The 11,945-nt window shown below is 44.5% G+C and overlaps 2 pseudogenes; both read left to right on the top strand.

The window, feature by feature from the left end:
* Window positions 1–4,212: 4,212 nt before the first annotated feature.
* LOC146404370 (uncharacterized) lies at window positions 4,213–10,199 on the top strand (annotated as a pseudogene).
* A 556-nt stretch (window positions 10,200–10,755) lies between these two features.
* On the top strand, window positions 10,756–11,336 carry LOC146404369 (NXPE family member 3-like; annotated as a pseudogene).
* Window positions 11,337–11,945: the final 609 nt, after the last annotated feature.

The raw sequence follows: 11,945 nt of genomic DNA, 5'->3' as shown, positions 1-11,945 counted from the left end.
AGAGCCGCCCTCTCAATGTCCTTCTCCCGGGACTCGGGTGTCATCACCTTCCCAGGTCCCCATACTGACAGGCCTCCCATTAGAAAGCGAGGTGGGCTACAGTGACACGGAGGAGGACGGGAAGAAGCCAAGAGAAAGCATGTGGTTAGAGGTGAACCCAACCCACTAATCCAGGCTTATTATGTATATAATTGTATCTATCATGTATATATCATGCATTGCATATATATATATATATATATATATATACACATTATATACATCAACTAGTAACCTGGTTTATTTTATGTTATTGGTCTTTTTGCCATTTCTAGGGCCGCTCCCTTGGCATATGGAGGTTCCCAGGCCAAGGGTCGAATCAGAGCTTAGCCACCGGCCTACACCACAGCCACAGCAACTCAGGATCCGAGCCACTTCTGCGACCTATACCACAGCTCACAGCCAGGTCCTTAACCCACTGAGCAAGGCCAGGGATCGAACCCGCAACCTCATGGTTCCTAGTCGGATTCGTTAACCACTGAGCCACGACGGGAACTCCAGGCACCTGGTTTATTAACACATCAACTGGACAACTCTGCCTTTCGCCATTTAACCTCATTGTGAACGAACAACCCCAACACTTCTCAGGTTCTCGGGGACCCTGGGAGAGCCGGCCCTCCTGCTTCCGGGGAAGGGGTGAGAGCACAGGGAGGAGGTGCGAGCACACCGCTATTCCTCAAAGAAGGCCATGACAGCTCCCCTGCGGCGTCTCTGTGCTGCAGCTCCTCCCTCGGCTCCGGCTCTTTTCCAACATCCTCCATGAGCTGCTCCAGGTCCAGGTCCCTGGAGGCTTCATCGTCAGAGGGGACACTTCCAGCCCCCAGAGGCCGTGCCTCCTGGGGTTCAGGCCCCTCTTTCCCCACCACGGGACAGGCCCCACAAGGAGCTGGTGGAGTCAGCCCCTCAGGCGCTATTCTACCTTCTTTTTCCTCAGACGAGCTGCTTAGTGAGACCTTGCTTTGGGGAGCTTTGAAGTTTTTCTTAGGGCCTAACTGAAAACGTGACAAAACTAAGAGTTCTTACGTTCTACAAGTCAAACTCCTGATTTTCTCATCCCAAAACAATCTCTGAAAAAGATGACATTTTTCACGGGCAGTTCCCATTGTGGCTCAGCAGTAACAAACCCAACTAGTAGCCATGAGGATGCGGATTCAATCCCTGGCCTTGCTCAGTGGGTTAAGAATCTAGCATTGCCGTGACCTGTGGTGTAGGTTGCAGGCATTGCTTGGATCCCATATTGCTGTGGCTGTGCTGTAGGCCGGAGGCTACACTCCAACTCACCCCCTAGAGGGAACTTCCATATGCCACAGGTGCGGCCCTAAAAAGCAAAAAAAAAAAAATAATAATAATGACATTTTCAGTTGAAAGAAACTAGGTGGCTTTGGAGTCAGAAAGACTTAGATTTAAGCCATGGAAAAGCCATATGCTACACTGGTCTGAAGCAACACATTTTAAACCCTTTGAGCTCAGTCTCTTTCTCTCTAAAATGCCACATATCCATTCATCGAATGAATCAAACAAATAAAGGGAATAAGCATAGATGTAGCTATCTAGCCAGCCCACAGAAGTGCTAATAAACGTCAGTTCCCACCTCGCCTGTCCCTAGAATAAATAAAGTCAATAACCATCATGTTTCTAGAACATGTGTTGCATTCATGAAAAATGCTTCCTTAGGATCACAAAAGGCAGAAAAAGTGCAAGGCAAAAATAGGAACAAAGAACAAGGGAAACAAAAACAGCAGAGAATACTATACGTATCACTCTAACTGTATCGATAACCACACTGAATGCCAATGGTCTAAGTGCACCAATTAAAAGACAAAGATTGGCAGTTCCCTTGTGGCTCAAGGTTAAGGACACAGCGTTGCTATAGCTGTGGGGCAGGCTGCAACTGTTGTTCCACATGCTGAGGGTCCGGCCAAAACAATAATAATAAAATTAAATAAAAATAGGGACTCCCATCTCGCCTCAGCCGGTTAAGGACACACTGTTGTCTCTGTAAGGAAGTGGGTTCGATCCTCGGCCTTGCTCAGTGGGTTAAGGACCCAGCGTTGCCACAAGCTGCAGTGGAGGTCACAGATGCAGGTCACATCTCGTGTGGCCGAGAGCATGGTGTAGGCCTCAGGTGCAGCTCCTGGGAACTGCCGTATGCCTCAGGTGCAGCCGTAAAAAGAAAATACTACTACTAATAATATAACAAAGGACTAAGATTGTCAAAGTGGATCAAAAAAAATTACCCATGGTGCTTCATTGGGTTGAGGATGCAGCATTATAACTGTTGTGGCTGAGGTCACTGCTGCGGCACAGGTTCAGTCCCTAGCCCAGGAACCTCCTCGTGTCACGGGCATGGCCAAAAAACAAAAACAAACAAACAAAAAAACACTGCCTACCTATACCCATAGGTTGCCTACAAGAAACTCACTTTAAAGATAAAGACATACAAATTGAAAGCAAATGGATGGAGAAAAATAGACTATGCTGACACTAACGAAAAGAAAGCAAAAACAGCTACATTAATTTCAGACAAAGAAGACTGCAAAGTAAGGAAAGTAATCAGAGATAAAGAAGGCCACTACGTAATGACAAAGGGAGCAATTCTCTAAGAAGAAATAAAAATGTCCAACATATATGCCCCTAATAACAGAGCGTGAAACCACGCAAGGTAACAAGTGATGGACCTCTAAGGAGAAATAGACAATCCACTGTCATAGCTGGAGATGTCAATACCCCCCACTTTCAGAAACAACAGAAAGTCGGTAAGGACATACTTGAACTCAACAAATGAGTATAATTCACATCAAGAGACCACTTCAGGCAACAAATGTAGAATACACATTTTTCCCAAGCTACATGGAACATGCACCAAGACAGACATTCTGGGCCACAAAACACACCCAAACAAATGTTAAAGACTAGAAATCATACAATTTCTGCTCTTAGATCACACTGGAATTAAACTAGAAGTTCGTAGCAGAAAGATAACAAGAAAATCCCAAAGTACATGCCGATGGAACAACACACTTCTAAATACATATGGATCAAAGAAGAAATCTCCAGAGAAATTTTTAAACATTTTGTTCTTGTTAGGGGTTTTTGGTCTTTTTTTTTCTTAGGGCTGCACCTGCGGCATATGGAGGTTCCAGGCTAGGGGTCCAATCAGAGCTGAAGCCGCTAGCCTACACCACAGCCACAACAATGCTGGATCCAAGCCACATCTGCAACCTATACCACAGCTCATGGCAGCACCGGATCCTTAACCCACTGAGCAAGGCCAGGGATCGAACCTGCGTCCTCATGGATGACAGTCAGGCTCACTGACCACTGAGCCACAATGGGAACTCCGAAATTTTTAAATATTTTGAATTAAATGAACATGAAAATACAACTTATCAAAAGTGTGGGATGGAGCAAAAGCAGTGCTTAGAAGATCTATGGCATTGAATTTATTAGAAAAGAAGAAAGACGTAAAATCAATAATCTAAGATTAGATCTCAGGAAATGAGAAAAAAAAGAACAATTTAATTCGAAGTAAACGGAATAAAAGAATAAGATTTAGAGCACAGGGCGTTCCCATCATGGCTCAGCGGAAACAAATCTGACTAGCATCCATGAGGACAGCACAGTTCAACCCCTGGCCTCGCTCAGTGGGTTAAGGATCTGGCGTTGCCATGAGCTGTGGTGTAGGTCACAGACTTGGCTTGGATCCAGCATTGCTATGGCTGTGATGTAGGCCAGCAGCTACAACTGTGATTTGATTCCTAGCCTGGGAACCTCCATATATTTATTACTGATATCCTTTCATTTTTTGGATGATTTTTCTTCTTTGTCTAACTTTTTGAACAAATCTATAGCTCCATCCATTTCAGCAATTTTTCTCTTCAAAAAGAAGTATTAAGGATAAAAAATTCCCTCTATGTCCTGTTTTAATTGTATTCCACAAGTAACTATGTGGTCAGAAATGATATCTTGTATCCATTTTTACTTCTTCTTTGATCTATACACTTTTAGAACTGTATTTCCTGACTTCCCTAAACGACTTTTTCTCATTATCTTTCTGTTAATGTTTTCTGCAGGGGAGATGGAGGTATTTGAAAGCCAGGAGGCTATTTTTGCAAGAAAGCAGAGGTGATACCATTGCTATTTTTTTTCTTTTATTTGGAAAAAAACAATGGACATAAATTTATCCTCCATAAAGAATAGCTGCTACCTTCAAGTAAATGTGGTGGTCTATTGAGAGATACACTGGCACAGGTGGGACAGGACTCCTGGGTCCTAGTTGGTGACTGGAAAACTTCCCATGAGAAAATGAGGGAAACACAAACCACTGACAGAATCCTTTTTCACTACCCACAGACCCTCTATTTCAAGATGTCCTGGCCTGACAGCACCATCCCTCAGCCCCCTGGACCCTGTGCTGCCTCTAAATCTGCCTTCAAGTCCTCAGAATCTCCCTCCTTCTTGCACTTTCTCCCCCAGGAGCTCTTGGACCTGACCCATTTTCTGTACTAGCCTCCAGCCTTGGGAGATGAGGAGGGAATTTTTGGCCTCAATGAGCCTCTAAACCTCTATCTACTACCTGAGGGGTCCTGCCCAGGACAGCTCTGCCCTGGGAGGCTATCTGGCCATCCTTGTGACTGGAGACCACCGATAGAGCAGGTCCATGGCCCACACTGGGGATCTATTTTGGGTCCTGACTGAAAGGCAAGGGTCCCTTGGGGTGTACAGGATCTGTAAATGGCACATACCTGCCGCCCTTCCCCCTGCTCTGGGCTGGGATCACCCAAGTGTAAGTGTAGCTGATCTACTCCAACAAAGTAGTTGGGTCTTGGGATAAAAATCTGAAGGAAGCAAGGGACCACAGTGGATTTCACAGGGTATTTCCATGGAATTTGAAAACAAGTTAATTAGAAAACACCAAAAGTGAAACACAAGAGGACAAAAAGAAAGAACAGAGAATGCAAGAGCTGTTGGTTAACATCCCAAGGCTTAACATACTGGTATTTGGCATATCAGAACGGGAAGAGGGAGAAGAATAGTGCAGAAGAAATACCTCAAGAGACAATGCCTAATTTTTTTCAAAAACAACTAAAAACACATTAACCCACAGATCCAAGAAGCTCAGAAAACTCTAAAAAGGAAACACACACAGCTAAACAGGTCATATTTAAACCAATGAAAACCAAAGACAAAGAGAAAAATACAAGGCAACCAGAGAAAAAATATGGCATCTTACACAAAGAGAAAAAAATAAGAATTATACCCAGCTTCATCATGTTATAAGCTAGAGGAAAATAAAATGGCATCTTTGAAGTACTGGGCGGGGGGGGGACCCAATCCAGAATTCTATACCCAGCAAAAATAACTTTCAAAAATGGTGGAAAATGACTTTTTTTTTTGTCAAGGGATTGAACCTGTACCACAGCAGTGACCCCAGCCACAGCAGTGACAATGCTGGATTCTTAACCTGCTGAGCCACCAGGGAATTCTGACAAAATGACTTTCTCTGACAAACCAGTGCTGGTGAGGATGTGAAGTAACTGGAATTCTCAAATATTGCTGATGGGAATGCAAAATGGTACAGCATTCTGCAAACAGTTTGACAGTTTCTTACAAAACTAATATTTTATACTATACATCCCAGAAATCACACTCCTAGATACTTATACCAAACAAATGAAACCTTACATTCACACACAGAAACCTATGCATGAATGTTTAAGGTAGATTTTTCTTAATTACCCCAAACCGGAAATAACCCAAATAGCCTTCAAATACAACAACCTCAAACTGGTACATCCTTGCAACGTACTACTACTCTGGAATAACAAGGAACAAACTACTTTCATGTTTAACAATATGGATACGTCTTAGATACATTATGCTAAGTGATCTTAAATACATTATACTAAGAAACCAAATTCAGAAGGCTATACACTCTATGATCTATTTTTTTATGACATTCTAGGTGGAAAAAGGGTATTTTAAAAGGAAACAGATCAACGGGTGTCATAGGGAGGTGACTACAAAGGATCACAGGGAAGTTTTTAGGGTCATGAAAATGTTTGATTGCATTTGTGATCACCTATCAAAATGTATGGTTATGATGCTTACAAGAATACATTTTACTGGAGTTCCTGTCGTGGCTCAGTGGTTAACGAATCCAACTAGTAACCATGAGGTTGCGGGTTTGATCCCTGGCCTTGCTCAGTGGGTTAAGGATCCGGCGTTGCTGTGAGCAGTGGTGTAGGTCACAGATATGGCTCAGATCCTGCGTTGCTGTGGCTGTGTTTCCCTAGACTGGGAACCTCCATATGCCATGGGTGTGGCCTTAGGAAAGACAAAAACACCAAAAAAAGAAAAGAAAATGTCCTTCAGTTTCAACCATGTTGTCAAAAATGGCCCTTTTCTTTAAGGCTGAATAATACTCCTCTCTGTATGTAGATACATATGTTTCACTCACATTTTCTTCATCCATCCATCCATAATTGAGCTCTTAGGTTGCTCCCATATCTTGGCTATCGTGGATTATGCTACAATGAACATGGGAATGCCAGTATCTCTTTGACATATTGAATTCATTTCAGTTGGATACCCCGAAATGGGATCAGGATCATACAGTGATTCTATTTTTATTTTTTGAGTAAATTCCATACTGTTTTCCACAATGGCTGTATCAATTTACTTTCCCATTAACAGTCAGTACACAAGAGTTCCCTTTTTACCATAATCTCACCAACACCTGTTACCTTTTCAGTTCTAGCCATCCTAACAGGTGTGAAGTGGTATCTCACTGTGGTTTTGATTTGCATTTCCATAACAATTAGTGATGCCAAGCACATTTTCTTAAACCTGTTGGCCATGTGTTTGTCTCCTTTGGAAAAATGTCTATTCATGTCTTTTGCCAATATTTAAACTGGGTTGCTTCTGTGCTATTGAGTTGTATGAATTTCTTATATATTTTAGAAATTAACCAATGATCAGACATAGTTTGCAAATATTTTCTCCCATTCTGCAGGTAATCTTTTCATTTTGTTGTTTCCTTTGTCGTGAAGATTTTTAGTTTGAGGTAGTCCCACTTACGTTTTTTGTTTGTTTGTTTGTTTGTTTAGGGCTGCCCCTGAGGCATATGGAGGTTCCCATGCTAGGGGTCAAATCGGAGCTATAGCCGCAGGCCTGCGCAACAGCCACAGAAACACCATGTCCAAGATGCGTCTTCGACTTACACCACAGCTCACGACGCCAGATCCCTAACACACTGAGCAAGGCCAGGGATTGAACCTGCATCCTCATGGATACTGGTCAGACTTGTTGCCACTGAGTCACGACAGGAACTCCCCAGTCCCACTTGTTTTTGCTCTTGTTGCCACAAAAAAAAGTCACAACCAAGATCAATATCAAGGAGCTTTTTCCCTATGTTTTCTTCTAGGTGTCTTTTTTTTTCCGGGGCTGCACCTGAAGCACATGGAGGTTCCCAGGCTAGGGGTCAAATCAGAGCCACAGCTGCCAGCCTACACCACAGCCACAGCAACACGGGATCCAAGGTGCATCTGCAACCTACACAGCTCACAGCAACGCCGGATCCTTAACCCACTGAGCAAGGCCAGGGATCGAACACGCGTCCTCATGGATACTAGTTGGGTTTGTTAACCACTGAGCCACGACAGAAGCTCCCCATCTTCTAGGATTCTGTTGTCACAGTTCTTACATTTAAGTCTTTAATCTGCTCCAAGTTAATTTTTGTGTATAGTATAAGGGTCTGATTTCATTCTTTTGCATGAATGAAATTCTTTTACCCAGTTTTCCCAACACTATGTCATCATTCATAAAATTAAATACTACATATGTGAAAATGAATGAACATAGCTACTCGCTATAAATGAATAATTCTCAAGGTAATGATATTGAGTGAAAAAAGCAAATATATAATACTTACAATACGATCTCATTTATAAAATGTTTAAAAACATCCCTTGTGTAAATGTTAATCTATATATAGTAAGACTACCAAAAAGAAAATCAACAAAATGATAAACACTCCTTTCAAGATAGGAAAGGGGGTCAGGAAAGGGATGGGATTAGAGAAAAATATAAAGGAGAATTCCAAGTAATGACAATGTATTTTTCTTAAACTGGGTGCTGAGTATATAGGTATTTGTTGCATTATTGTTCTTTGTAACTTTTATTTTATTTGGGTTTTGTTTTGTTTTGTTTTGGCTGCACCTGAGGCCTGTGGAAGTTCCCAGATCAGGGATTGAACATGCACTGCAGTTGCAACCTGTGCTGCAGCAATGCTAGATCCTTCACCTGCTGTGCCATTCCTGTACATTTGAGGTGTTCTTGTAATTACTTAATTTTTAACCAATTAAAATCACTTTTAGACTATTTAAGGTGCATGAAGAGAAACAGGAGCCCACAAAGGAGACTGAGAAAAAGTATGTGGTGAGATAAGTGGAGAACAGAGCACTGCGCAGTCCAGAAAGCCAAGAGGGCATACAAGTTTCAAGTAGGAATGTCAAGTGCTGCTGGTGGTCAAGTAATACAAGCACTAAGTGTCCCCTGGATTTGGCAGTTGTGACGTTCATGAGCTATGCTATCCAGTGGAGTGGTCAGGGTGGGAGCTGGTCTGAGCAGGGTACGGAATAGAAACTGATGAAGAATCAGCAAGGATATAAAGAAAATGTCTGGTGGGGGTGGGGAGGAACCACCCCTCTTCTGGAGGTGAGCTTCGGTGAAGATGCTGATGAGATTTCTGCTTCTGGCTTGAAGCAGAAATAGCAGGGACAACAGTCCTTGCTTTCCCTGTGAAGTGCTGCCCCCTTCTGGAAATGAGGAGGGAACGATGTGATGTGATTGACAGCAGCTTTGGGGAATGGGAGTCAGCACAAAGGACTGCACTTAGAAAAGCATAGATTGGAGTTCTCTTGTAGCACAGGGGATTAAGAATCTGGCCATGTCACTGCAATGGCTTGGGTCACTGCTTTGTCGTGGGTTCAATGCCTGGCCCAGAAACCTCCACATGCCATGGGTACAGACTAAAATTTAAAAATTTTAGGAGTTCCCACGGTGGCTCAGTGGTTAATGAATCAGACTAGGAACCATGAGGTTGCGGGTTCACTCTCTGGCCTCGCTCAGTGGGTTAAGGATCCTGCATTGCCGTGAGCTGTGGTGTAGGTTGCAGATGTGGCTGGGATCTGACATTGCTGTGGCTGTGGTGTAGGCCGGTGGCTACAGCTCCAATTAGACCCCTAGCCTGGGAACCTCCATATGTCTCGGGCGCAGGCCTAAAAAACAAACAAAAAAAACCTAAAAAAGTACTAAATCACAAGTATACAGATCAAGCGTTGCCACAGCTACAGCTAGGTTACAACTGTAGCTCCAATCTAATCCCTGGCCTAGGAACTCCATATACCACAGGGCAGTCAAAAAAAAAAAAGATGGAGAGGCTATTTCCACACGCTTGAAACTGGGCTGGCCCTATGTCCAACAGATGTGAGCTAAGTGATACTGTGCAATTTCTGAGCCTAGACCTCAAGTGGCCTTGTAGCGTCTGCTCTCAAGGGGCACAGAGAGGAGAGGACTTTCCGGAAATAATTACCAACACACGTTACCTAATGCTGAGTGAACAATACAGAGAATGCATTACTAGAGCCTAAATTAAGGTTAGCAAATTCAGGGGTGGTTTTCTGCAGGAGATGAGAGAGCTGAGCCTGGGTGACTTGAGAGGTGGGGAAGAGAGGCTGGCTGCGGGGGGGCAGGAAAGGAGGATGCGGGTGTCTGGAAGGCAGCAGGCAGTCAGCCAAACCGCAGCAGAGAGCTATTCTTGGAGAGAACTGGGCAAGATAGTTCAGGTTATCCTGCAGCCAGTGTCTGTCAGCGATTCGTGAGTAGAGGAAGCTGATCATATAAGTCAAGTTTTCACAAAAAAAGAAGTTTGAAACTAACCTAACTTTCTAAGTCAGCTATACTCTAATAAAACTTATTTTTTAAAAAACTGAGAAAATGCTGATCTCCTTGTAAGTACACCCCCCCCCCAAAAAAAAAAGTTGGAAAGAAACTTCTAAGAGTACAATCACTCTGGGCCCAAATGCCTAATATTTTAAGCACTGTTTTCCCTCTGTTATTAGCCCTCTCCCCATGCCGTCCTCACTGCCTGTCCCTAAGGGATCATTTCTACCAGTGTTTGTATCCACTCGGGATTTAGCTTGTAAACGACTCAAAACACAGTCAAAGCAGCTTGGGCAGGAAAGGAGCTGAGTAGCACAGGTGACTGAGGAGTTAGGCAGTGGATCTGGCTTCTACTGCTCACATACCTGACACATGGTCTGTTTCTCTTCACTGCCCATTTCTGACCCTGCTGCTCAGGTTCATTCTCAGTCCCCATTTGGTGGCCCCAGCAGCAGTGGGCTCTTCCAACAAAGGGGCAAGGTGACCCAACCTCCCAGGTCAGTCCTGCAGGAACGAACAAGACTTTTTTTCCCCTATGCCAGGAAAACAAACAAACAAACAAACAAAACTAATATTACCAAGACTGTACTAGCTTAGGTGACCTGTCCATTCTGGAGACAATCAGTGTGGCCAAAGCAGTGTATTGCTCTGGGTAACCAGCCCTAAGTCATGGGCAGAAAACCTATGTTCTGGAAAGTCAGCTGAGACTAGAAATTTTGTCTGTACAACTCGAGAATGCATAGCTCTAAATAACCCATCCTCTCCTCTCTCATGCTCCGCACAGCCCTGAAACCTATGGATCTACAGGCCACATGTCAGATGGGGCTCTGGTGGCACGACTCGGGGCATAGTGCTGCACTGGCACGCACACAGCTGGTTCCAGCTCCCTCCACTCATCAGTGGCTTCTTTATACTTGGTGGCCCAAGAACTGGGAGGCCTGGCTGGGGGCCCCCACACCATGGTGGTGCTTGGCCTGGGTGCCCGCCTCACCACTTTCCCCCTGTTCATCATTGTGCAAGGACCGGTGGGGATCCGGGCAGCCGTGGCTACCCTGCTGACTTGGGAGCACCACGTTCTTGTGGTCATCAAACTGGACAACACCGGGTACAAGTCCATGTACGGCAGCGACTGAACTGCCTTTGCTGACCTCTGTGTGGCCTTTGTGCACACCCAGGAAATGACCCTCAGTCTGGCCCCGCCTGACAGCATCCACCCAGGGAAGTTCATCATCTGCAATAAGGTAGACTTCCTCCTTTGCCTCCTCTGCCCCCCCTGGGCCATGTGGATGGAAGGCCTGGGCACTGGGACACAGTTGTAAAGAGGAGCACAGCCATAGGAAGGCTTCTGCGATAAGGGCAAGTGCCATCAACTTCTAGAAGACTACGATGGCTTCCTACCTAGTCCAGCCCATTCTACTGTTGCCCCACTCCAGCCCTTTCTCTACTCAGAACAAGAGTGATTATTTTAAAACATAAACGAGACCAGGTCATCAGCCTGATCTTATGTAATCGGTATAACCAAAGCCAAAGCCTCCCATCTCAGTACAAACCCAAACTCCCCACCATGCCCTGCATGACTCTGCAGCCTCATTTATTGCTGTTCTTCCCTGGTGCTCTGCAGTCCAACTCCATGGTCTTCTTGCTGCTTAAGCAGGTCAAGCTGTCCTGCCTTTAGGGGCTTTATACCTGCTGTTTCTGCATCTGGAATGCCTTTCTCCCAATTCTCAAGTGACTAGCTTTTTCTCATTCAGTTCTCCGATTAAACATCACCGCCTTAGAGGCTTTTCCTGATCACTCTCCCAAGCCAGCATTCCAGCATTCTATCCCCATTTCACCCTAGTTTTTTTTTTTTTTTTTTTTTTCTTTTTATAGCCATGCTTCTGGCATAGGAAGTTCCTGGCCCAGGGGTTGAATTGGAGCTGCAGCTGGGGACCATGACACAGTCACGGCAACACCAAATC

The sequence above is a fragment of the Sus scrofa genome, chromosome 3 (genome assembly GCF_054392235.1).
Source record: "Sus scrofa isolate SSC_HxYL_T2T_F1_AM1 chromosome 3, Sscrofa_HxYL_maternal_Yorkshire_Landrace_v2.0, whole genome shotgun sequence".
Taxonomy (NCBI): Eukaryota; Metazoa; Chordata; class Mammalia; order Artiodactyla; family Suidae; genus Sus; species Sus scrofa.
This window is presented reverse-complemented; position numbering and strand designations above follow the sequence as displayed.